The 27,550-nt window shown below is 38.5% G+C and overlaps 1 protein-coding gene across 5 annotated transcripts in view; it reads left to right on the forward strand.

Annotated features, from left to right (window-relative positions):
* Positions 1-27,550, forward strand: part of htr4 (5-hydroxytryptamine receptor 4) — a 177,556-nt gene that overhangs the window by 23,033 nt on the left and 126,973 nt on the right. The window contains exon 1 of one of the 5 annotated variants that reach the window (XM_044205693.1): positions 22,541-22,562. The exons of the other annotated variants lie outside the window; for them this stretch is intronic. The gene's annotated coding sequence lies outside the window, so the exon portion shown is untranslated. Of the gene's footprint in view, positions 1-22,540; positions 22,563-27,550 lie in introns of those variants that run through there. 5 annotated transcript variants of the gene reach the window in all.

The following is a 27,550-nucleotide window of genomic DNA, read 5'->3' on the forward strand; positions in this document are numbered from 1 at the left end:
GAACCAATAATGTTGAAGACCTGAGACATCTTAAAGTCAGGCTTCAGAGCAGTTTGCTTCAGTCACATAGCAAATATTACACAGTGATATGACCTGAGCAACGATCCGCGACCCCCACTCCATTTCTGAGATGTTCACCCAGCGGAGCAGAAGTCGAGATACACTTTGACTATAACAAGCTTCTAACGTCAAACCCAAAAGCCATACATAGCAGAGGAGCTGCAGAGGAAAAAGGCTGAAAAATGACAGCATGTAAAGCACAAACTGCTGCTGGAGATCTCTGGAGGGAAAATTTCTAATGGATACAAATACGATCTTGAAGCGACGAAAATCTTCCTTTAATCATAAATCTCATACAATCTTTATACACACAAGTACCCAGAACCTGGTAGATGCAGAGATGTTTTCTCTCAATTGTAATCAAATGTCTACATTTGGATAATGACAGTGAGTTAGAAGGATGGGAATTGACAATATCCTCGGTAATGTGTTATTTTGGCTCTAGGGGCGACAGAGTCAGTCTGTCGGTCCAGATTGAAATATCTCATCAAATACTGGATATATTGCCATGAAATTTAGTATGGCATTCCAAGACAACGTATCCTAATGACTTTGATGATCTCCTGACCCTCCATCTAGCTATTTTAATTTGTCCAACTACTTCATAAATGTCATAAACTACTTTGGTTTATGACCAAATACCTGCAAAACTAATGACATTCCCATCAGGCTCAGCTGCACTTTGTGTTTAGTGCTAATTATCAAATACTAGCATACTAACGCACTAAACCAAGCATTAGTTAACTAACATAGCATTTATCTTAAAGGGGCAAACTAACTAAGTTAGCAAAGCAGCTAACTTAGTTACGGTGCTATTAACTGACTGAGCACCAGAACCGAAGCCAGGCGAGCATCAAATTACATAGTTATTTCTGGGAACTTCTTCAAAATTATTAGGCGATTATTCCCAAATTAGAGACCTGTAAAATAAAGCATTACCATATCTCCCTATTTAATCAAAAATGGCTCTAAATTATAATTTTAGAATTTATTAGCTCCAATGTACTGTACTAATTTCTTTTTTTGGTGCCTGAGATTTGTAATTTGTGGTTTAAGCTGAGTCAGAAAAAAAATGTTGAAATATTTGAAGTATGTTTCCCGTTTTTTCCATGTAAGAATTTATCAAAATGAACCATTAAAATTTGAAATAATGTATCTGATTTTGATACTTATGTTTTAATATTTACCGCAGGAATCAGGTTGCCAGGGCAACAACTCATAAACAACCACCATCACTAAAGACACTGATAAGAAGATCATGAAGCAGAATTGGAAATGGAATCAGAACTGATAAAATTGTGTCAAAGCCAACTGCTATATTCACCCATCGCTAAATATGAGAAAACATCCCAGATGTCTGTAACGTCTGAAGTTGACTGAAGTGTGTGTGTGTGTGTGTGTGTGTGTGTGTGTGTGTGTGTGTGTGTGTATGTTGATAAATGAGACCCCTCTGGCCAAATATCCCTGTAATCCTAAAGTGTGTTCATCAGCTGCTCTACATCAAAGCTCACTTCAAAGAAACTGAAGAGTGTGTGAACATTGTTCTGATGGCTGCCCACCTGCAGTCAACACTAGGAGGACATGCGCACACATGCACAAATAGTGGTGGGTATAAACGGCATACAAGCACAGTGTGATCAAAACTTACAAAATGTACATGAGACACACACACACACACAACACACAACACACAAACAGCCTCCTGGAAATGTTTGATTGGGTGCTAAAATCCTGAAAGTCAAATTGAGTGGGTGGCGTGTGTGTGCTGGATTTCAGAATGTGATGCTATTTTTGTTAAGAATTTTGTGAAGAAATCCTGGATTTATTCTTTTGACCCAATGACCCCCTGGCACTGTCTAACCCATTTGCAGTCAGACACACACATGCAAACACACAAGTCAAAATCAAGGGCCGAGGTAGCGTCTTTATGGTGACCACACTAAAAGTCTTCAGTCACACTAGCGGCCCTGTGAGCCTGTAATGCTCATTACACACCAGGCAACCAAATTGTTGGATGGAAAGAGGATATCACTAGCAACAATGTGACGTTTGGCCTGAGAGGTGACCTAAATCAAAAAGGTTTATCCTCTGTATGGTTCTGGACATCTCAGACTCAGCTTGTCAGGCTCAGCTCAACATATTCAGATTTTACTCAACTTTAATCAGACTGAGCTGCACTCAGGTGCACTTACGCTCAGCTGTGCTTTGAGTTTAATGCTAAAATTTAAATGTTAGCATGGTAGCATTAATCTGCAGCTTGGAATGGAATTCAGTCATTAGTTTAAAAGGTATGCCGTCATCCCGTTGGACAAGTGAAAAATTTCACCCATTATTGGTGCTAGATTAAAACTCAGTAACATCAAAGTCCTCCTAATCCTCTAAGATGTCCGATGGGCAGACTGACTCTGTCGATGGAACCATGTTGCGAGTGTTACTAAAAAACGAACTTGACAGGTCATCATCAAACTTCTCTTAAAAACATGTTTTCAAGTTTATGATGTGGGTTTTCTGCCAGTTACTGGAGCCAGATAAGCCTAATTGTTCAAAGAGAGTGAAGCCTTGAAGCCTGAATGGGGCTGAGGTGTGACAAGCTTGGAACAACTCTCATTGCTGAGAGCACCTGTCAATCAAGCAAACACTGATGAAGCCTTATGTAATATCGCCACAACTGCCACCAAGATGACAATTAAAAGTGGTGATGTTAGTAATTGAACCTAACACATTGTTAAAAAAAGAGACTGGAGACTGTATTTCTCGGGACATGCTGAGACTTTTTGATCTTTTTGAATATAATTCAAAACAGTTTGAGATTTGTGCTAGAGCCAGCCTCTAGTAGCTGGAAAAGAACTTGGAGGTTAAGAAATATCTGCATGGACTTTATCGCTCAGTCAAGGTGGCTTTCGCTCCCTAAAAACAGGGAAAAAAAGGGTAATGGCAAAACATTGCTGGTTCAAATCCCTGAATTGTGAGGGCAAATGCATGCGTGTGAATAAGAATCATCAGGGAAGAGCCCCCTCAGCAATATACTCGATCTCTAGTTGAGTTGATGCACTTAGTCGCTGTACTGGTTACAGCTGTTACTTTTACAGGAAAGGTAAAGGTTTAAAAAGAAAAATCTGTTGTCTGAGTTGTCAATAGTTCAGAAAACTGGAGAAGTGCTCCACTTTCTGAAGCGCTGTTGGACATATTTGGTCTATACTGGACCGACTGTTTACCCAGTGGCTTTAAAGAGGCCAGGAGTCAAGCGTTGAGCTCTGCACTGTTTATTTTTCATAAACGTCTGACCAGGGCAGATAGAGGAAGGGGAACATGTGGAAGAACCAATCTGGTTCACATTGTGTCTGAGTACGTCTATTTTCATCCAGATAGGATGAAGTGATCTGCAGAGAGGTTGGAGTTATGAGATACAGTTGTTGTTTCCAAGGTTTCCAGGGTTTTAATGTGAGCGAGCAAGGCAGACAGGAATTTTAGTGTGAAACTCAAGCCGGTGTTAAAATGCCTCCGTGCGAGCGGTTTATACCAGACTAATTAAACCAGCACAGACTGGGACTCTTACTGGGAGAGAAAAAGACAAAGAAGAAGGTGGGGGCAAAGCGAAATCCAGACACTTTAAACTGCTATTTTTTCCCAGCATCCTTAACCTACAGTATGTCAAATGTTGCACATATCTTTTTGTTTTAAACAAACTTTCTTGGAATAGGGTGGTAAGATAGTTTTGGGGAAAAGGAAACACCAATAAAATTTTGGAGCCAACATCTGTGTTTTTCCTCCAGGGACAATTATGTTTTTTTATCCATGATTGTAACTCCCCTGAAGACATTCAGTTCCACTTTTGATTTATTTTTCTGTGATTTACCACAATATCAAAACAAACAAACATATGCATTTGGTCACAGATCTCAGATGCAGACAAAAAATAATTTAAAAAACTACTAAAACATGACTGCACAATCTACTAAATAAGAAATTTAGTGGATTGTGCAGTCACGAGAGAGCAATGCGCGCTGAGTGCTTTCTAATTTTACATTAGCTGTTGTAGAAGTGCTTCGTCCATTCAAGTAAAAGGATACATACTCATCTAACGTTCTTTGATCGTAAGAAACAGAGAGAGAGCCAAGAAGAAAGATGGAAAGAAATATCGGGAAAAAATGTGGAAAATATATCCAGATGCAGACACAAAGGAAACAGAAATATAGATATTAGTCAGAGTGTATGAAGAGTACATATAAACTGAGTGTGTGATTAAGTGTTCAAGCCAAGCCAAGCCAAGCTGGCATTTTAAGATTTTTGCACTCTGGTGACCATTTCGGAAAAAACAATTTTTGGGGTGAGAAAATGCTGTCCTAGTGTGGATGGAAGGCCAAACTGAAGTGAAATTGATGCCTTTTTTAAAGTGAACCATTTTAATGTTCAGAAACCGTTAAGGAAATAATGATGCAGGACATCTTAGGGTATGACAGCAATTAAACTGAGTAATGTACAACCACAAAGCCTCTGCTACCACATCTAAATGTGCTCCAAACAACTCTAAACTATACCAGAAATGTTTTCGCTGATTTAAACTGTGACAGAGACGTGATGGAGCTCCCTGTTAAACAACAGGCGCAGCGAGGTGCATCACAACCGCATCCAGAGAACATCTGGGTTTGGATGTCTGCTTATTTTTGATCATGCTGCTCAAGATGTAAAGGCAGAGCAAGATGTAGGATTGTAGTGACGTGACTACTTTTTGTGTTATCTTGAACGGACTAAATCAATACCTAATTTATACATGTTGAATAATTAAAAGAATCTTTAAATGGAGGGGGAGCTGTTACAGTGCTGCTCGGTCAGCTCTCGGGGAGAAAAACATGGGATTGTCACAAGTTGTTAAAACCCCCTTTCATACATTTATCCAGCATTAGAACCACAGGGACTCTTAAATGTTTTGAAGCCTTTTCACATTAGTAGATTTTAATGTCAACAGTCTCTCTACTGAACATTGTTATAACCAACAGCTGAAAATAGACCCTTGACTTTTCCGAACAGCTCCTCTTGTGGTCGGAGCCAAAGTGCAGCGGCAGGTAGAATCGCAGTGAAAAGTGGGACTCTTCATCTGCATCTCTCTCGCTGTTTGTATTCCAGCTGTAATGTCCCTGTCTGATGGGAGATGTTACATAAAGATCAACTATAATGAACATGTCATTTATCATTCATGATACATGCTGTAATTTAATATCTGTAACTTTATATAACAAAAGCTTAATCAGGGACTATAGCAGTGCATGGATAGATAACACTACGTTGCAGGCGTTCTTCGCTGCCTGGGGAATGTTAACGTATGGAGTCTTAATTCTCTGCTGGTGTTCCTGCAATAAACTTCTGTGCACTGTGATGGATGACTTTGATTATTTCTATCCCTGCAAGGCGACAGACACTAACAGGGTTTGAATCGTCAGCTCCCCAGGTGAACATGAAGAATCGGGTGTATTAAAATCAACTTTTAATTAGGAAGTGTAGAATTTTGCTGGAGCTCAATTAGGTTTCCTCCCAGGGAGAGAGAACGGTGGACAAAAAATCCAACCGTAGCCCAAACAGCCACCACAGCCTTTTGCTTCCCATTGGAAAATACAGCTAAATGCTCATATTGGCACCTCAAATCAGCTCCTGGTGTGCAGGTCAGCGCTTTGCATGACAGCTCGGCCACCATCAGTACATATGTGTGTGTGTGTGTGTGTGTGTGTGTAGGCAAAGGTGAGACTTTGTAAACCACTTTGTTCTCATGATAAATTTATTATATTAATGTGAAACAGCTGAAAAAGGAAACAAAAGTTGAGTATCCAATATTTCTTATACCTGGAGCTACATTGAGGCAGCAGTGCAGCAAGCATGCAGTGCAGTACAGTCTAAGACCCCTACAGCTGTGACTGTTAAAGTTTGTCTCTAAGACAAGACAAACTTTAACAGTCACAGCTTCCATTTATGTTTTAGGAAGTAAAACATCCTACAAATTTTGATAATTTGAGTCAATAAGATGGGTCAACAAAACATCAGACTTTAACACGGGAGACTGCTGTTTGTTTCCCGTTTCAAATTGGCAGTCAGTGTTGTTTTTCTTAACCAACTTAACTTAACCAAAAGTTTATTATCACCATGACAACAAAGCTCCTCTAACCATAACAAAGTATTTATTTTAACACAAACCATGGTCTTCCAAATCTTAACCATAGTGTTGTCACATCATAAAACTGATTTTATTTTTATTAACGGTTTTGGGAGGCACAGCTGATAGGGGCGTCAGATCAGAAAAGGCATCTATGTGTCGTTCTAGACGGCACGGACAAACTATGTATTATAACGTTTAATTTGGAGGACTTTTTATATGATGAGCATTTGCCTTTTTTTTTTTTTTTTTTTTTTTTTTTTTTTTTTTTTTTACATTTTATAGACTGAACTATGAAACAACTATACATTAATTGATTAAAAATAAATTGTACATCTACATGCAACACAATTACATAAAACATTAAAATAGGTTCTTTGATTTGGAAAAATAAATTTATTATAATATTTTTAAGGTATAAAATAATAAATAAATAAATAAAAAATTCAGTTTATCGGTAGCTACAAATGCAAGCAAGAAATAACTGCAGAAAACTATTTTAATTTGAATGTGAGGGTAAGTTTTTCTGAAATGATCGCCCAATTGTTTTTTGCACTTTTTATTTGGCTTTTGACATTTTGATTTATGACTTCCTTTGGATATCCAGACAAATTACTTGATACAAGTCAACAGTGAAGAGTGAAATTCCTCCCTTGTGTGAATGTTTAAGTCAGAACCGTGTCAGACAAATCAGAATCAGTGCAGGATGCATGTAGAGGGGGAACTCCTTCAGCAGCTGCTACTGCCGGGACTTTAAGATACAAACTCATCCAGCTGTGCACATACAGAATATTTGCCAAACTCCTTGTTTGGAGAGGCTGGCATGCAGACTGGCATGGTGTGCAGAGGCTCAGTCCTGTGCCACTTGGCTTCATTCTTCATCAATCCCCCAACTGTTCTGACTCTGCTTAACAGAAACCCTTTCCAAGTGTTTGCTTTTCTGTGTCTGTGTGAAGGAGGCTGGGGAGGAAGGCAAAAAGACGAGAGACGAGAGAAGTGGTTTCAAACAGAGCAGGTAAAGAGGGACTGATATTTTATCACAGAGATGTGAGTCTGTGTTTAGCTTGTTTGCTTTTTTTGTGTGCACAGTGTGCCTGTGTCTGACACAGACTTTGAAGCAGTCGGCAAATGATTACTGAATTATGCTTTTCGACACATTTTAGTTTAAAGGATCAAGACACCAAAACTTAATAATAGTGACTGAACAATCTAAATTGGAGGACCCTCGGGAACCCTACAACCCAGAGATGAATCTGAGGGTCTGGGGAGTATCACTGCTCATCAGGAGGCACACACATGCATAAATTCTTTGCAGGTGCAGGGTAACAATGCTCTTCACAAAACGATCAAAAAATACCTGCACACTGCAATCTCTTTCCCAAATCGGATTTTATTTTAAATGGACATGACAACGTTTCAACCACAAATGGCCTTCCCTCGAGGAAGAAAACAAGAAAAACAAAATTCTGCTGCTAAAAAGTTTTGTTAAAGTTTTCTGACTAATATTTCCTTTTGTCTTGCTGAATACTTTAATCTCTTTGAGCCTTTAAAGATTATTCAAATGAACTGCACATGCAACCAAATAGTCACAAGTAGCAGCAAGTGCTGTGTATTGAGGGATCACAAGCAAAAAAGGTTGGGAACCACTGATCTAATAAACAAAAGGCTTTGTATGCGCTTGTTATAGCAGCCTCAGTGTTGCAACCTGCACTGATGTGCAGTTTATCACAGATGACCTACTTGTTCTTCTGATTGTCTGTCTCTTTTTTGTATATTTTTTTGTGACTCGCTATCTCTTTGGTCCCCTTGTTCAGCTCAACTGGAAATGAGTATTCATGCACACCACAGGCGACATGGAGGGAGAGAAGGGGAAAAGGAGAGGGCAGAGAAAAGGGTAAAACTAGATTTCGGATAGATTTTGGCAAAAAAGAAGAAACAGAATGAGGGCAAACAGAAAAAAAGTAGGCAGATGGAAGGCAAAGGTTAACAGTTGAAAGGAAAGTATGATGGAGGAAAGACAAAAGAATGGATGCTTTGGGTCTTATTGTGTGCAGGACCAGTGCACATTGCCTGGAAGGGCCATCCATTTGCCTGGATGCACCAGCTGGACTTCCGCTCCATCTGAGACGAAGGAGTACAGTCACCACCCACAGAAAACTCTTTCTGCCCTCACATGTAAAGAGAGGAAGATTTGAGAGAAGTTGAATCAGTTTGAGGAGAGAGCTAGCCAGAGGAGAGCCTATCTCTCAGCTCCGCAGGACCCTGGAAAGGAGGGGGGCAGACAGAGAGAGAGCACAACATGGAGCTGACACTTGAACATCAGTCCACGAATGCCCTTCTGCAAACTGCCTGAGTATTTACCTTAGGTTGTGAGGTTGGTGAGAACTCATCAGTTTATCCTGGCAGGGCTGCCACGGCAGTCAATAACGGCAGGCTGAGATGGCACCAGCAAGACCTCAGGACCTGACTCCCTGAAAACAACACACTGCCTGAAATCACAAGATGTCTTTAGTTTTATGTACTTGAACTCTCACTTACCTAAACTTACAAGGTCTGCAGCAGTCAGATGAACTTCCAACATCATCAGCATTAAAAAGGGCCTAACAGTGTAAGGCTTAACATCACAGCACATTGATGGATCCACATAAATATACACGCAAGGAAAGAAATGGCTTTCATGGCTTGTTTTATTTTAATTTCTTTAATACATATTTTTACCTAAAAATACCTGGATTTTTTTAAAGCTGGCAAACACCCATATTTTTCCTCCAACCAGCAGACATCGTTTCCCCACAGCGTCCCGTCTGCATCCTGCTCTACATGAACCGGACTGAGGCGGTCTGGGGGAGGGATTATTTTTAGCGGCGCTCCAATAGGAGATGATTAAAGAGGACATGGTTCCCATCACACACTGTTCCCTGGGAGCGCTAACTGTCATCTGCTAATATATTAGCAACTATTTGGTGAATTAGTATTCTGATTTAACAGTGGGATATCTATAACCTGAGAGCCAGTTTGGTTATAAATAATAAAAAGTGATCCGTTTAAAAAAAAAATAATATATTTTTTTAAATCATTGGTGGTGAGAAACTGAAAGGAGGGAACTTCCTTTTGTTGTTTTGATCCTGTGAAGCTATTTCCTTTCTAAAATAAGAGTTTATTATCCCCTCAGTGAGGTACTCAATGAAGTCGTACATGAATTTATTAGTTTATTTATGATTTTGTTAAGAGCACTGCTTGTTTTCAAAGCAGCTGAGGCAGTAAAACATTTTCTCTGGAAAAACACTCTGCCAGACAAACTAGACTGAGTGCTGCCTTATCTGAGACAACGTTCATGAGTAAATTGTTTATATAGAAAGTGTAGTGAAACAAAAATACATTGTTTTTTATTACATACATTATGTTAATAGCAGAAAGAGAAGCTGGGAATATTCAGTACTCTGCATTCACTTAAGTTGAATAAGAAGCCGACAAATTAAAAAAAACTCATCTATTTTTTCTTATGTAACCAGATTAATGTACCGTCATTTGTGGTCATTCCAACACTACAGGATCCCACAAAAGCAAATCAATAAAAATCAACTGCAATTTGCATAATTTGGAAAACAAATCAGTAAATTTCAGGAAACGTGACCTTTTGGAAGATACAAAGTTTTAGCGACAATGAAGAAAAATGTCTGCATAAATGGACTCAACATCTCATCTCTTCCTTTTCAGTCTAGCAAGCTTTAGCTGAAGAGACATTCATCTGACAAGTTCGATCAAGTGCACCTGATGCACACTTATGTCGCTGTTCAAGTGTCTGCCAGAATAAATCAAGTGCTCCTCGATTGCCTCTGTTGTCTGAAATCATTTTCTATTAAATGTAGAAAGAGAAATAATCTTGCACTTTGCTGCAACCCTTATTCCATGTCCTGGTGTTTCAGCCATTTTCATTCGAGAATATAAAACAAGGGCCAGAGGTGATGACCAATTATCAGTGTGCAACTATGGATGGAGTACAAAATTCAAGTCATGAATCTATTATAGGATAGATTTACAAGAAAGGTAATAGGTATCCACAAAATTACACAACATAGGATATAATTTATATTTCTTATCACCAATAACCAATGGAGCTACACATTTTTTGTACTGCTTATTAAATTGCCTAATGCTGGATACATTTTACCTCAGTGAAATGAGATTGGTTCTAGCAGAGATAACAACATTTGATTTGCTTAAAGATGCTTTGGTAGCTCTGGTAGCACTATGGAGCAATTTCGGAGTGAGTCCTTGTTTAGTTTCTTCACATGCACATTCAAGAGGATGCACATGCCCACGCATGCAAGTGATGCGATACACAGTCCCGCCAATGGTTTCACACTATTCTACTGATCTACAGGTGGCAATAACATGCCAAGATATGCAGCAATACGTCAGCAAAGGCAGGGAAGAAGAAGACTGCTGGCAAGTAAACATGGATGTAAACAATGCATGTTTCAAAATTATCAAAAAGAGTATAAACATTACTTTTTTCTTTTTTTTTTTTTTTACAAGAAAACTCCACAGATCTTTTGTAATCAGAACATTGGGATGACTTCTTCATTTCATAAAATTAACTTGCTGCATAGATTCATTTCAAATTTTTTTTTGTTATTTTAATTAAGAGGCTTGATATTTAAGATAAATTGTATGAGCACATTGCACTTAAACAGAGTATTTGGCTACATGCAGATATGGGACACACTCAAGTTAATCAATTAATATCCCCCAATATTTCTGTCTCTAATTTAACCAGCTTGCATGGCCTCAACAATCTCTTGAACAGGTTTTTTAAGGTGGATAAGTGCTGTAATTATTGACAATTATTCATAATGAGTAGGTAAGTTAAGTTTAGGTGCTGTGAGGGAAAAAATGCTGGTAATGTTAAATGAGCAGTAGGATTTTGTGGCATCTAGTGGTGAAATTGCAGTTTGCAACCATTTTGAATACCGCTTGCCTCACCCTCCCCTTCCAAGCGTGTAGGAGAAACTACGGTGGCAACGAAACTTGCAAACAAACACGAACACCCCAGTGTTTGGTTTGTCCATTCTGGGCTACTGTAGCAACATGGTGGCCTCCGTGGAAGGGGACCCACTCCCTCTGTAGATAAAAACATCTTATTCTAAGGTAATGGAAAGACAACAATTCCTATTTTCAGGTGATTATACACTAATTAAAACGTACTCATAAATATTATATTACATTTCTGCCAATAGCGCCTCCTAAATGTTACACACTGGACCTTAAAGTGTTATTTGTCTTTTCAAAGAGAAAATAAGAAGAGGAAAAGTAGAAACATATTCTTGTTAATGCGCATGGACTTTGACATATTGATTTACGTGTTGTGGACTGAAACTGAAACCTTCTTTCACTCACCTCTTGAGTTTTAACTGGCGCATTGAAGTTTTAATTAATGAACTACACCTTGAACACTAAACAAGATGTTTCATTAATTTGGACCCTGAACAGCAGGCAGTTTTGCTGGAACATTTTGTAAAATATCCACCCACTCTTTACTCATAAGACTTTCAAAATATCCCTCACCATCCTGTTACATAGAGACTACTAGTTGGACATGCAGATACATAGCTGGTGGTGCATTTGTATCCCATTTGAATGAGGTTGTACAAGGATGTTTTCAAGGTTTTTCCTCCCAGAAAAGACAAGTGTACTACAGACAAATGTCATGTTCTACTTATTCACTGCTCTCAGTGTGAGTGACACTAACAACATCTGCCAGCCATCATCCCACTCAGCTCCGAGCACATAACTCAAGTCAGTGATGGGACATTGCCTAAAAATAGAATTTTATTGCCTGAAAATAACAGAAATGCCATGTTTTGCTTTGCAGGCAACCAGTGAGTCCCTTCTGACATGTTTTCCAGTTAAGCGCAGAAATTAAACATTAAATCTAGTTGTGGTACAGTCTCAGTAAAACACCCTATAATCTACTTTTACTGTTGGGTACCACCACATTATGCTTTCTTTATTTATTTCAGCTCTCATTGTTTAATTCATCCTTGTCTTATTGTTTGACCTTTTTTCCCTTTTTATTGGTGAAATTATTTCATAAGCCAGTTAGACATTTAAATCTCACCAACACAATCTCATCTTGTTTTTTTTCTTATGCATTATTTTTATGTGGCAAATGACACACTGAGCTAAGGGGGAGCTAATATTTGCATTTACAGCAGATTATTTATTTTATTTGATCTTTGTTATTTTAGTGGGCCATGGTTAGAGGTGTTTATTTACAGCATTATTCAATTGTCAGGTGTCTATAAATGAAAATAAATCTAATTTTCAAGGTGTGTATTAATAATACAGACATTTAAGCCATATTTCTAATTATTTTGTTAGACTTTTGGAAGGCATAAAGACCATTTCAGTATAACGTGGTATTTGCTCGGTTAATATAAATATAAATATGTAACAGACTAAGTAACTGTTAGGCTAACTGTTGTATTTTACTCTTTTACTCCCCTCCTCTATGTGTATGTTTACTAGATAAATAAGTGCATTGTACTTCCTATGTTTTTCTTTCATTAGGCAAGGCAAGTTTATTTGTATAGCACATTTCAACAACAAGGCAATTCAAAGTTTTTTACATAAAACATAAAAGGCGTCAAGACAAAATGTAAAAGCATCATAAGGCAATAAAAAGACATTTAAATACAATTAAAGAGTTAAATGGAAAATAAAAATAAGATAAAACTGGAGAGTAAAAGATTTACATAACCATTTCCCCAAGGGACTACAATCTGTGTCGTCTACATAATTATGGTAATTTATTTTGTTGTTTTCCATCATCTGAGCCAGTGGTAGCATGTAGATGTTAAACAGAAGAGCCCCAAGAATGGAGCCTTGGGGATCTCCACATGTAATTTTTGTCTGCTTAGATCATCATCTACAGACACAAAGTAGTCCCTGTACTGTAGGTAGGATTCAAACCAATTTAGTGCTGTGCCAGAAAAGATCCAATAAAACCAAGACTGAAATTCTGCCATTGTCTGTGTTTAAGTGGATGTCATTTAAGACTTTAACAAGAGCAGTCTCAGTGCTGCGGTGTGGTCGAAATCCGGACTGGAAGACATCAAAACAGCTGTTTAGTACAGAGAAGTTGTTCAGCTGTTGAAAAACAGCTTTTCCAATGATTTTACTTAAAAATGGGAGGTTTGATATGGGCCTATAGTTGTTCATTAGTGACGTGTCTAGATTGCTTTTTTTTAAGAGTGGCTTAATGACTGCAGTTTTCCTATCTTATATCCGGTACCTGATGTGGAGGAGACTTTTTTCCTGATTCGTAATCCCTATCATTGAATTGAGTTAGCAGGGTCTTGTGTCTGTGATAGGAGAGCAGCCGTTTCTACTTGGGGTTTTCTGTATGAAAAGCTTTTTGCAAAAGGTTCAGCATCTACTGAACCAGGACGTAGGTATCCTTAAAGGGTCAGCTCACCCAAATTTACATTTATAACATTGTCTCGCTTTCCTCTAGTGGTATGGAGCCATGCAAAAGTTTACATAATTATATTTCTTCTTCTTTTTTTATTATTTAGGTGAGCTGTCCCTGTATTAGTCCATAATGTGCAGCTAGTGCGTTTTGAATTGTGGGCCAAACCTTGATTTTATATCGTCTGGTAACACTCTTCCTCATTTGGTCAATATTGTACTTGATCTTTCACCTCCTTGTAAAACAGAAAGCTTGATGCAACAAATTGACGACTTCTTTGGGTGTTGTTTTAATTCTTGAAAATGTAGGTAATTGATAAATGGAGTTTGAATAGACAAAAGCAGATTAAGGGTGTCGGTAACGAAGAGATAAATTATGTTTCATCATAGCAAATGTCCTGGAATGTGTTGAACATAACAGTGTGATAGCATCTGAGGGTGATATTTACTTTAAGTGGGCATGATGGATTTTTAGTTATGCAAACTTTCCTCCAGGCAGAGCTGTCTGGAGGCATAATTTCTTTGGTGAGGCCAAACCTCAGTGCGTGGAGCCACAGAATCAACCTGTCTTGTTTAGAAACATCAGAATAAAGAACAATAAAGGAGGTATCTGTGGGCAGAGTTGCATCCTAATGTCTTAGCTTAGCTTTGCTGAGTGTGCGTTTGATTCGAGGCCCAGTGAGTGGTGTCTTATTACTGACCCACTGGAATGAGTCAGCCTGCCAGCCAAGCACAGATTATCCACCGGGCCGATTGGGTCGGTGCCCGGGGGCCTCCGACCTCTAGGGGCCTCCAAAACCCCACCAACTGTGGCCTCATCCTGTAGTAGCCAATGCTATAAACCTATAACAGTAATGTTAGACTATTGGATTGCGCATGTGTGGAGCTTCCAAGATTTTGTGCTCAGGGGCCTCTGCATTCTTAATCTGTGCTTGTTGCCAGCCCAGCCAGTGCACTTGTGAGGAGCTAATGTAATGGATCCTATTTTTAGCTGAGCCCCCACTGTCTTGACTGGTCTACTTTGAAGACCATTCCTTCCTACAAACATCCGAGCTGGTTCAGTTTATGGCAGAAAAGGCCCTCATACTGTTTGATCAGGGACACAAATTAATATGTAAACATTCTCCTAAACGAGGTATGCTCTAAAATTATATTTTAGTTGCTACTTTGGAGACAAAAAAGTTTGTCAGTTTGTCCATCAACTTATTTTGATATCTAGGGGAAAAACAAACTGACTGATGTTTAAACATACATCACACTATGAATTTATGTTATTAAAGTCATGCCCTGAAAAGTTTGTCATGGAAAACTACACTTTGTAAATATATTTTCCACAACAATGTCCCCAAGACAAATTCTTGGATCTGTTGTACTTGGCAAACAACTTCTGCATTACACAAAAAATAATGACCTGCTGTGTAAATGTGGAAATTTAAGATCTGATTTATTATAGCCTAGCTAGCTGTGTGTTTTTATGGTGCAGGGTTATCAAGGACATGACAGTGTTGTATTAAAGCTCCATTCATCAATGTCTTTAAATGAACAATAAATCAGATGATGTGTGATGTCACAGTGACAAACCCACAGAGAATTATCAGCCCGGTCTACAGCTCTAGCTATTCAGCCCCTTTTAGCTCGTACTGTAGATTTGATTTTACGGCATATTTACTGTATGGTTAAATCTCAGCTGTCTCATCAACCATGTTTCCAGCAGCAGCAGGCAGCTCTTTTCAACAAACAAGCCCTGATAAACTCGCTGTACACTACCTGTCCAGCACAAAACAGCAGACAGACAAAGGTACCAGCTAGCTGGTGAAGAAAGTGGAACATCTAGAAGCTGAAACATGATTTTTCTCTGGAGGAGATGGAGACAACACAAACACGAATGAATGCTAATGTTGTCGTGTGTCTGCTGGATGTGCACATACTTTAGGCAGTTGTTTACTAGCACGTTAGCCTGACTTGTCAGTGCTGTGTTTATAAGCCTGCTTTTGATTTATTTTGCCTCCTTGTGGCCAAACATGGACTGATGCTGTTTTAAGGAGTGTTGATGTGATCTCACTTACTGCCATCAGATTGGTTTTAGTTTTATTATTGTTAAACAATGATAATCTTCTAAAGTTGACATGTTGAATGTGTAATAAACTATTTTACACATCATTTTACAATGTAGCCTATGCCCACTATTCTCTCTCCACCTGGGTCTTCACCAGCTCCTGATACAAACATCTGTCTCTTTCGCTGCTAGATGTTCCACTTGCTTCGCCAGCTTTTCTTCAACTTTGTCTGATGTTTGGTGCTGGGTATGTAGTGTGAAGTGGGTTTATCAGAGCTTTTTCAATGAAAAATGCTGCCTGCTGCTGCTGGAAACAGGCCGTGGGCTGTAAAACAAAAAGATGAAAATAGAATGATTTTAGCTGAAAGATGCCACCACGAGCAGAGCTGAGTGAAACTGCAGAGTCGGGGGATAATTCCTTGTAGGTTCGTCATGACAAGCGAACCCCTCTCATTTGACATAGTCATTACTTGTATTGTTAAAAAAACAATATTGATTAGTGCAGCTTTAAGTTAGCTAAAAAAACTCAAGAAAAAAAGCAAACTTAACTAAATGATTTAAAACTCTGTATAATTGCATGTTTCAATCTTAATCTACTTTGTTAAAGTAGGCCTTCGTCATTTTAAGAGTTAGATGTTTCATGAAAAGACACTTCTGAGGTCAAGGTTTGTCCTCAGTTGATGATCACATATGACCAGTTCTGGCTTTCCAACTCAGTCAGAAAGTGTTTGCTTCCTTGCAGTTCGTTTTTTTCTAATTCAAGCTTTCGTGGCAAGGATGAGAGCCATAGAACAATTTTTGTAATTTTTTTTATTGTTCCAAGTTTCCAGCTCTTAGCAGAATAAAGGATCTAATCTAGTAGATGGCAGATAGTTGCTTTGTAGATAGATGGTTTATAATACAATATCTGACAAGAGGCTGTGTACTCTGAGGTCAAGTCAGTTTATCAACTCTGCAGTGCCACTGTGCCAGGAATTGCTTGCTTAAGACTACCAGGATTATGACACCGCAATAAAAAGGCGTACACACACACACACGCGCACACATGCAAACTCACAAAGATAGACCATTGCATAACCGTGAGTTGATAAAACAGGCTTGGGCATTTGTCATGCATGGGAATGCATGGACACACACGCATAGAGGGCAACAAGTACATCACCCCACACACACACACACACACACACACACACACAAAGACAATTATTGAGGGTTTGCCCCAGTTTTCATCATCTTAAGGTGGAATAACTCTGAAATAACTACACTACAGCTCTCATTAAATTTCTTCACTGAAACTGATTACAGTTTTTTTTTTTTTTTTTTTAGCAAGGAGACCAACCACACATCACCCCTCAACGAAAAATTAATTTATAGAACCATTCCTGAAAAATAAAAAGGAAGTTTAAAAACTGAGCAGGGAAAGATTTAATTTTTGAGCTGGATGACAATATATTTAAAAAAGCCCAGTATAATCCTCAGTAGGTAACACACTTTTACCCTTGTCTGTGTGGGTAAGTAGTGGATGTGTATCATTGTTGCAGAAATGCACAGCAGGAATTTCCACTGCTGTGTTTGCTGTCAGGTTCTTATCTCTGGCTGTTTAACCGGAGAACAGGTAGCAGTTTCCACTGTCATTAGTGAGCTGCTACAGTGATGTACAGGCATGTCTGTGACCTACATGCTAGTAGCTCCTATCGATGCTGCTTAACAGAAACAACCATTAAGGTTAATGGGACTGGGGACTGGGTGCTGTTCCTCTGTGTCTCTGCGAGGTCACTTTGTGTTTATAGGACTTAATGTTAGTTTTAATGGCCACCTTTCATGAAGTCTTTATTGGATTTTCAGTTCACAAATAATTCCTCTGAGGCAGAGCTGCTCTGCAGGCAGAATTCATCTTACTGGTTGGGTTTAACTTTAGAGGGTGAAGAACCAGCACGTTTCCAGCCGAGTAAGTGAATTATTTGATCAACAAAATAATTCAACAGTATTTTGATCAATTCATGGTTTAGGTCATTTATCAAGCAAAAAATGCCAGACATTGGCTGCTTCCAGCTTTTTAAATGTGTGATTTGCTGTTTCTCTGTTTTATATCACTGTAAATGAAATATCTTTGGGTTTTGGACTGTTGGATAAAACAAGTTATTTAGCCTAACCATTAATTTACATTTTGTCTATTTATATTTTAGCTAATTTGTACAAAGAAAATTTGATTGCTTTCATCACCATGACAGCCATATGTTCAAACACTCAAAATGACCTCTGTTTATATTTTGCTGACATGTGAGCTCTTGTGGACATGTGAAAAATAACTCATACACTCTCAAAAGCACAAAAAACCTCTTAGGGAGGAGATCAGGGTGGATGGTTGATGCTTGTCTCTCTTAACCATGAACGTGATCTTAACCTTGACCAAGTAGTTTCAGTTAGGGTCGGACTGGGAACAAAATTCGGCCCAGGCAAAGTGTGTAGCATCCAATCACAATCAATGTTTAACCCCGCCCAAATTCGACAGTTAAACCAATCAAAACTACGGTGGGTGGGATTAAACTGTTGACATTGAACACTGCCCTGTTCTGCAGGCTGCAGCCAGGTACTCCTCGGATTTACAGTACAGGAACACTCAAAACCAGCACAATAACTACAGGTACACTCAATTAAAACCAACAGCACATTTACAAAATATAACCGCTGTCAACCACAAAGTTTAAACAACCTAATATTAACAAAAACAAAGCCTAAAAAACAACTGACAGCAAGCTATGGTGTCACATATAGCAAACACAGGAAGACTTTATAAGCCTAAATGAATCAAAAAATAGTCTTACCTTATGCAATGCATTTTTTCCTGGCTCTGCTCCGTGCGAAATCATCCACGACATCATCAAAGTCCAATGTATCGGTCGGTTCGCTCTCGATTGCCATGAAAGAAAGTGCCTTGCCCTTGAGGGGTTTTAGCGTCATCTTAGTCCTCATTTAATTTTTAATCCCGGACAGGAGAGAGAATGGCCGCTGCTCCACCTCACCCACCAACAGTTGGACTGTTAATGTTATCACTGCAACTGGCAGGATTTTGCGTGGCACTGGCATCGGTAATGTTATTTTTGAATAATAAATGTGTTAACTTAAAACATTTTGCAGCGTCAGCCTTGAGATTTTTTTTCTCTCTGACCTTGTCCAATTTTTCACTTTTTGGTCCTTTATCCATTTCATTTGTATTTACGATTCGAACTCAGCTCTTGATTTAATTAAATTATTTCCCGCTTGACCTCTGACATTAACCCTTAGTCAGATGGGCTGTTCCAACATCAAGTGGGCCGTGGGTAAATTTTTTTTTTACCCACAATGGTGGTGGAGGGTCACAAGGCATTTGGGCATTTTCTAGATTGCCTGTCCGAGCCTTCAGTCACCTAAACTTAACCAGACCTCAACAGTAGAGGTGGCAGATTCAAAATGTTCCTGTGAGTTGTTTTGGAAGGCAGTGACAAAAAAAACACATTTTGGTTTGATTTGTGCGGTGCCATATTCCCCTCATGGTTTTTATTGCATTATATTTCACTTGCTCAGTTTGTACGTCTTAGCCAGACGTTCTTCACATTAAAAGGGAAGAGGCTGTTTGCCAGTTGGCAGTCACAGCTGTTGATGCACTACTCGAGGCTGAATGTTTTCTGAATATTCGTTTATTTGTTTATTCATACACCTTGAAGTATTAGCCAATATAACCAGACTGTGATCTCCAGTATTACAAAGGGAATGGTGTGGGAGAGTAGCTCTGGCGTTGGACTTTGCCCCAGACAGCCTGAATGAGAGGAAGCAGGGCTGTCAGCCACGACTCGTTAAATTGTTGCTTATGTTAAAGAAAGCAACAACAAGAGGCTGCATTGTTCACAGTTAAGAAAGTGTGTGTGTCTGTGTTAGTGGGTGGAGGCCTGACTGGGAGTCACTGAACTAACTTTAGTAGTTAGTTTTAAGTGATGTTTGCAAGGGACCACTGTTGATGATTTTTAAACGTGATGTGATTTCTGCATTGACTTCCTGGTTAGATAAAGGTTCAAATGAATGCTTTCCGTTACTTTTTTCTAACTTAATCCCACGCGAATCAAACTTTTGATAATCCTGCATGCATCTTCGTCTTCTTTAGGTACATGATTTCCATGTTCCTCCTATCCTCCTAACGATTATTTTCAGTTGATACATGAGCATCATAAAAATTGGGAATAAAATTGAACTGGATTTTATTACAAAATTACAACCGAAGACAACCTTTTCAGGGTTAGGTAGTATGAAGTCTAGTGCAGAGAATTAGCTCTCAGGGTGACAAGGTCCATTTTTATCTCTTGTGACTAATTACATGAAGCCCTAACATGATGAAATGGAGCTAAAGACTTAATTTCATTTGAACATTAAGTCTGTTTTTTATTTCAATTATCCCCTATCACAACTGCTCACAAGGTTCATTAGGGTTTGATTATGCATTTGCTGTCGGGGCCCACAAACCTTCACAGCCTTCTTGTTGAAATTCACTGTGCTACCTCAGTGAATTCCTTTAAATCTCTACTGAAAACTCATTTTTATTAGCAATGCTAGTGGCATTGGTCTAGGGATGGCAATGCTGGTCTGTCTGTCTTTTGTTTAGCCCACCACCTTGGTCCAGATTGAAATATCTCAACTATTGGATGGATTGCCGTACAATTTCGTTTAGATATTTATAGTCCCTAGCATATGAACCCTACTGACTGTGTTGATCCCCTGATTTTTCATCTAGCCACCAGCTGGACAAAGTTGTCACTTATCCTGTGAAATATCTCAACATCTATTACATTGATTGGCACATAATTTTGTACAGACATTCATGGTCCCCAGACAACAAACCCTAATGACTTTCATGATCCCCTGAATTTTCCTCTAGTGCCATCATGAGGTTCACATTTCTGGTTTTGAGTGAAATGTCTCGACAACTGTTGAATTGATTGCCATGAAATTTGGTGCACACATTCATGTTCCCTTCAGGATGAGTTGTAATAACTTTGGTGATCCTCTGACTTTGCCATCATCAGGTAAAAATTTAAATTTTTCCCATACTTTGGTTTATGACCAAACTATTGACAGTCCCATCAGTCTCAACTGTACTTTTGTTTTTTTTAGCTGCCAGGGAGCCTGAGGTTACTGGACTTGTTATTGTCCATATTTGAGAAACAGAATGTTTTATAGTATTAAAGCAGTATTTTAAATGCATGCTAAGCAATATAGGATGCAGTATTTTGTATGTAGCGCCCCCTGCAGGCCTGACACCTGCAGCAACGATATGATTGAGTTTTGCCATTTGCCTTCAGGGAAGAAGCCAATGCAAGGTTACAGACACAAGTGTAATACGTATAAAACTGTGTGTGTGTTTGTCTCTGTGTGTTTGCATATGAACTCAAGGAGACTTACACTGCATAATCGAGACTCTCAGGAGTGCCCTATTCTATTATCATGAGTACTCTTCCCATTTGTCCTCCATCTGTTTTCTCCTTCTTTTCTCCTCTTTTCTGTTCCCTGTTAACTCTGTACCAACTTTGCTTTTAAGCAGCAGCCATTCCTGACATTTATATCTTTGGCCTGATGTTTTAAAGGTGCTATATATTTGTGTGTATAAGAGGTTCTTTGGCAATAGGTTTTACAATCATTGTGTGTGCGTGTGTGTCTTTAGTGACAGAATTTATACAGTTGTGAGTCACTTTCTCTCCAGGTGCTCTTTGGACAGTCCGGCAGGTTTTTATGGCTTTTGCTATTGAAAATCTCCACTGAGTCACCCTGCAGCATGACTCTCAGAGAGTTCCTGTGGACATACACAGTCAGGACAGACAGACAGACAGACAGACAGTGAGACAGACAGGACAGTCATTCAGTATTGAAAGGTCAGTTTTTGATGACTACTCAGAGCGCAGGGACCCCTCCTGATTGCTTGTGTTATTGAGTGTTCTGACATTCAGTTCAAACCAATATCTGAACAAAATACCAGCTGACGTTTATACCTCCACTCAGACATTTTTTTTCTGTGTGGGCTGTGTCCTGACATTATCAAGTATTTATGTGAGTTTCTTTCCTCAAGGATAGCATCTATTTTAGGGGTGCAGCTAATGATTATTTTCATTATCGATTAATCTGCAGATTATTTTTTAGATTTATCACTTACAGTTTACAGTAGAAGCTTGAGTCAAAGATAAAAAGACTGTATCTGTACCTTTATGAAAAGACACAAATCAGGTCTGTAAATATGATAACAATCTCTGCTAAAAGGCACATGATAAAACTAGGCTTCTACAAGGAAACTCCCCCTTCTGTTTTGATTATTTTAAGACCCAAGCAATTTAGACTAGTCGGCAGTGGTGCAAATAATGAATGATGCATTGCACTAATCAGTTACTGTAGTGATAAACATGTGAAAATATGTAAAGTCACTATAAAGTAGTGTTTTGAGAGGATGCTATCTGCCTACTTTGGCACATTTCTTGCTGAAACAGCATATTGAGGGAGGGATATAACTTCAGGGATCATTTAAGGTTTAACCAACTTATGAAATCACATATGAGGAAGTGAAAATGAAGACCCAAACTGTTGTTATACATCCAAAATATCCATTTGATCCTGCAGAGATACTTCCTGGTTTAGCTTTGACCCACTGTATAATCAGTGTCTGCACAGAGCAAAGGACACTCAGGCGCACTCCCTTTCGGTTTCACGTCACACAAGTAGTTTAGTTACTGGTTACCTGGTTGATTGATTTGTTGGACTTTTGTAAAGCTGTGTCGAGTGGTGCCACCACATCTGCAGATCCCAGCAATGAAACCGGTGAGTAAAATGTTACCTTAACTGAGAGGAAAGAAATTAAGTTCCAGGTAGTTAATAAGCAAGCAAAAAAAGAACAGAATGAGAGAATTCACTTTTAAGTTGGTGGCCCTTATGATTCCTTCCTCTCTTCTTTTTTAGGTTTTTTTATAGGTTTTATTATAGGTATGAGACCATACTGACATTTAGCAGGGCAAATGCCCATGAAATGACATTCAGTGTCAGCTGATATTAGGAATCTATAACATGAGACACAGAGTCAAATAAGTCTCGGCAAGGTCCAAAAAGCTTCTTTCTTTCTGTCTCTTTCCTTTCGTTCGTTCTTTCTTTCTTATTCTTTTTTCTTTTCTAAATCTTCTTTGATATTCATCATCTGTTTCTTTCTGCACGTATTTCCCTGCCTTTACTGTTTCTCTTTTTTCCTTGTAATTACCTTCAATTCTCTTACTCACTCTGTCCCTTCTTTTTTGCCACTCTCTCCACCATTGCACATGAATGATTCAAGGCATCATCCTAAGTCCTGGATCGATACCTTTAATAAACCTGGAACAGCAGTTTAGGTGGAGTATGGAAATGAAAATTGCCAAAAAGACTTGGTAGATTTCATCAGTGGAGAGTAAATAGACTATCTTAGTGTTCTTGCATGTGTACCCAGAGACCACAGGATGTTCATTATTATCAGTTTAGCAAATTGGGCATAGCGCTCTGACTGCTGCATTAGCTGAGCCCTTGTGTGTAGAAGCAATACTGAAACAGTCATGCGAATGAACAGGAACTTACTGAGGCTAAATACAACACAGGAACGAAACGAAAGGCATCCATCTTGCTACTGAGAAAGAAGAGCCCCAAGACTGCCATCAAACTCAAATTAGCATTTAAATTAAATTGGTAAATTCATCAAGAGGTACAGAAGTGTGTATCCTCGTCTCGTGGGCGCAGGAGAACGTCGTCTTCTCTGCCAGAATGACTTTAGTTCTCCCTCACCCACTTTGAGTCACAGGGGCACCACTCTCTCACAGTGAAGTATTACCCCGCCTGGAGATGTACGCAGTTGGCAGCTGGACTGCCCCTCACCAAGAGACAAGCAAATTTGATTACCGCTGTCAAATAAAACCAAACAGAGTCACTGCACTGTGCCTGCACTTGGAAGGAAACTCAAGAGCAAGTCTGTCCAGATGTCGAAAGGCTAATTTCTGTTGCTCCTTAAAACACAGCGAAGGGGAAAGTTATGAGTAATGAGGATTTGTTTGGAGAGGCTCTCAGAACGCAGGAGCAGGCAAATAATTGGAGTGAATTGAAACAGAAGGGAGGGATTCAAGGTAGGAAGGCAATTGGTGTGAAGATAAAAGCTGGCAAGGACGAACTTTAACACCCCTTGAGGAGACAGATTGGAGTAAAGATTTAAATCAGCGTGTCCTAAACTAGGAACATGCATTTACCCCCTAACCCTGAATGGTATTCAGCAAATTTAAACCCTTTGCCTTCAGGTGTAACGAAGCAGGAAAATTCATGTATTATTTCAAGGTTTCAGATCCTTCTCTGTAACTCATAAACTGAGCTGAATTACAGGACATTTTATATAATTTGACAAACTTATCTTAAATCAAGGTCCATTTACAAGCTTTTTCCGGTCTTTCTAATTAAAATCTCACACCGACTGAGTGTGAGCAAACAAGTTGGTGAGATGCGTTTGACTTCTAATTTGACAGCAGCAGTGGTTTGGTCCAATGCAGGAAGTCAGATTCAAATATTCTGGCAAAGTTTTTTTTTACTTATTTAATAAACAGTATTTCCCCAGCCTAACCAAATGTTTTAGCTGCCAAAATATAACAGGACATACTTTGACAATGCTTTAGTTGCCAGAAGCAGATATTGGAAAACCAATCAAAAATATTGTCAGTGAACATTTGCAGATATGTTCATTATGAGCAATGTTAAAAATGGATTTCATTATTGGTAGAAACAGTTTGCAGATTTTTTTTTAAATTTCTTTCCCTGCCAAAATGCACTGATTTCATTCTACTAGAATCAGAATAATTGCCCTTTCACACTGACAGACTGACATTTCAAATGTTATGTACACCTGTGATATATATACATGTTAGCTTACAGTTGACTGTTTACACATCCAGCAGACACGGCAACCTAATCAAACTGGTTACTCATGTATGTCTGCACTTGATGACTTAAAGTCCAATATTCACTCTCCTTTAAGATGCAGTTTGGTCTCCACCTACTCCTCTGAAAAAATATCCGGCCCTTTAGCTGCTAGATGTTCCAGTTTGCTCACTAGCTAGTAGCTAACTTTCTGCTGTCTGCTGTGGGACTCTACAGACTATACAGCCACCAAACCAATAAGGTCAAAGAAATCTCTGTGTTGATTAACAGTTGGCTCAACACTAGAGGCCTTTTCATATTACATCATCTTATTTGTCATTAACATCAAAATTCAAAAATATCTCCTAACTGAGCTTTCAATACTACAGAAATAACATTAGCCGTTGTGAGGAACAGGAGGTTATTTCACTCACTTTCAAACAAAAGAAAATGTCATTCATTAACAAACAAATTACTTAAAATGCATGAACTGTTCTATTTACATATCATTAGTTGTTTATTTCCATTAGAGTTATTTCCATATGAAAGAAATGTTGAATCAGTTTCAGAAGAAGTGCTGGTGCTAATGTGCATGTTATTAAACTTATTGTGTGTCATCTTAAGGCCTTGGTTCTGCCATTTGTTTGCCCACTGCACAATGTTGAAAAATGCATGCAAGTGGTACAGTGCAGAGAAAATTAAGAAAGGAAAGCATTTCCATGGCCTAAATGTCATTTGACCCATTTCATTAATGCAGTTTGACACCCGTTGCACATGAAAGTACCAGAGCTGTGCCAAGTCTCTGCCATGCTGCTTGCCTCTGAAGCATTAGAACTATAGGAATCCCCTCTGGTGTGGAGAAATGCAAAACGATACGGTCAGGTCAGCAGGTTGCTGAATAAAAGATGAAAAGCACAGTAACTGAAACCTGATTAAAACTAACAAAAAGCAGAAGGATATGGATGAATAGATGATGATAGACAGTTGGATGTTGGGGGAGCATCAGTGGTTGAGAATGTCCATCTTTCTTAGAATTAAAAATCATAGGAATGGTAAAAATCCTCTTTAAAAAATTGAAAATGAAAGAAAATCATGTTTCCCTTTTTCAGACAGCATTTTTTTATTTCTAATTGCTAGTAATGTAGTATTAAGTAATGTAATTATATCCTGTATATTTTACCAAGAACAGAATGCACAATATTTCATAATCATCTGTGTGTCATTGTTCACACCTCACACAACTATTTTAAAGAGTTCCTTTAGGATTCCTACCTGGAAACACAAAATCCACAAAAAACTTTTAAAAAGTGCCTCTTCCTGTACCCACCTTCATGGGTTACTTAATTCCTTGGTTGCCAAAATGCTAATCATTTAAAACAATAACATCATTTAAAAACTAACACTATTTATCTTTTTTCATTTCTTTTAAAATAGTACTCCACCGATTTATCATTGCACTCCTATAACACTGTCGGACTCATGATAGTTATAAAAAGTTTGGTGAGTGAAGATATTTTTCTCACACCTCAAAGGGCTCTTTAAAGGCCAAGACTAACTATTATTTTCATTATCACATAATTCCATAAACCATTTGGTTTATAAAATGTCAGAAAATAGTGATAAATGTCGAACCCAGTTTCCCAGAGTTGAAGGTAATGTCCTTAAATGTCTTGTTTTGTCCGACCAACCCAAAAATATTGAGTTTACATTTATATAAATCATTGAAAAGCAGCAAATCCTCTCATTCGAGAAGCTGCAACCAGAGAATGGACAAAGTTGTTGATGTTAAATTGCTTGAAGTCAGTTATTTGAATTATTGCTGACTACTAATTAATCAATTAATCATTTGAGCTCCACTTGGTTTTAGGGTTAAAGTTAGGATATAAAATGTTTACTTTTTGTTTGAGAGTTTATTAATCCGTCACTGTTTATGTTTAGATTCTAATTAATGTGTACTCATATTGTAGTTTTTTAATACTACAATATGAGTATACTACGTAATACTTTTGCTGCAACAAAGGCTGAACTTCTCAAGGATCACTTAATTTTCATCTCGCTTTAACTTAACACGCTTTTGTATTTCCCCAGATCTACAGTTTGAGCAGGCCCGTCTGGTAATAAGAGCAGGACACCAGTGTGTACTGTGTGTGTCCACTAAAGAGATTACAAAAGAGTGTATCATCCAATAGAAATAGTTATCCAATCCTGGGTCACTGTAAATAACCCATAAATAAATCTCTGCTGTACTTTGCTGCTTCCATCTACTGTACCTACGTCTTTCTAAAGTAATTATACGTCACTGAGCCTAAAATTCAGTTGCTCTTTCTGCTCTGTGCAGCAGCAGCGGCAGTTGGGTAAAAATGTGATGTTGCCTTAAATAAAGTTAAGGAGCTTAACTGTTTTTTCTGAACTGGAGTCAATAAATAGACTGGTTGCAATTCACTGCATTAAAGAAGACACTGTTTTGACCTCACTGCAGGCTAAAGGTAGATTGAATCAAAGGTCCAGTATGTAACATTTAAGAGGAGCTATTGGCAGAAATTAAATATAATTCTCATAAGTATGTTTTCATTAGTGTATCGCCTGAAAATAAGAATTGTTGTGTTTTAATTACCTTAGAATATGGCATTAACAGGTCTTAACAAACATATAATGGCTTGGGATTAACATGCAACAACTGACTAACTAATTTAACAAACTGCTACTTTAAGGAGCTAAAGTGGGTCTAGAAAATGTGGCTTTTATTTAACAAACAAATAAGCCTAAAAAGCCTATACATATTACCTAAATATTTCACAGCTATAGATATGCTGTATATTGCACAGATTTTTCTGGTGCTCAGTTTATTACCTCCAGGAGGCCGCTGTGCTGCACACAGGAGCTTAGTTTTGAAG

The sequence above is a fragment of the Siniperca chuatsi genome, linkage group LG8 (genome assembly GCF_020085105.1).
Source record: "Siniperca chuatsi isolate FFG_IHB_CAS linkage group LG8, ASM2008510v1, whole genome shotgun sequence".
In the NCBI taxonomy this organism is placed as follows: domain Eukaryota; kingdom Metazoa; phylum Chordata; class Actinopteri; order Centrarchiformes; family Sinipercidae; genus Siniperca; species Siniperca chuatsi.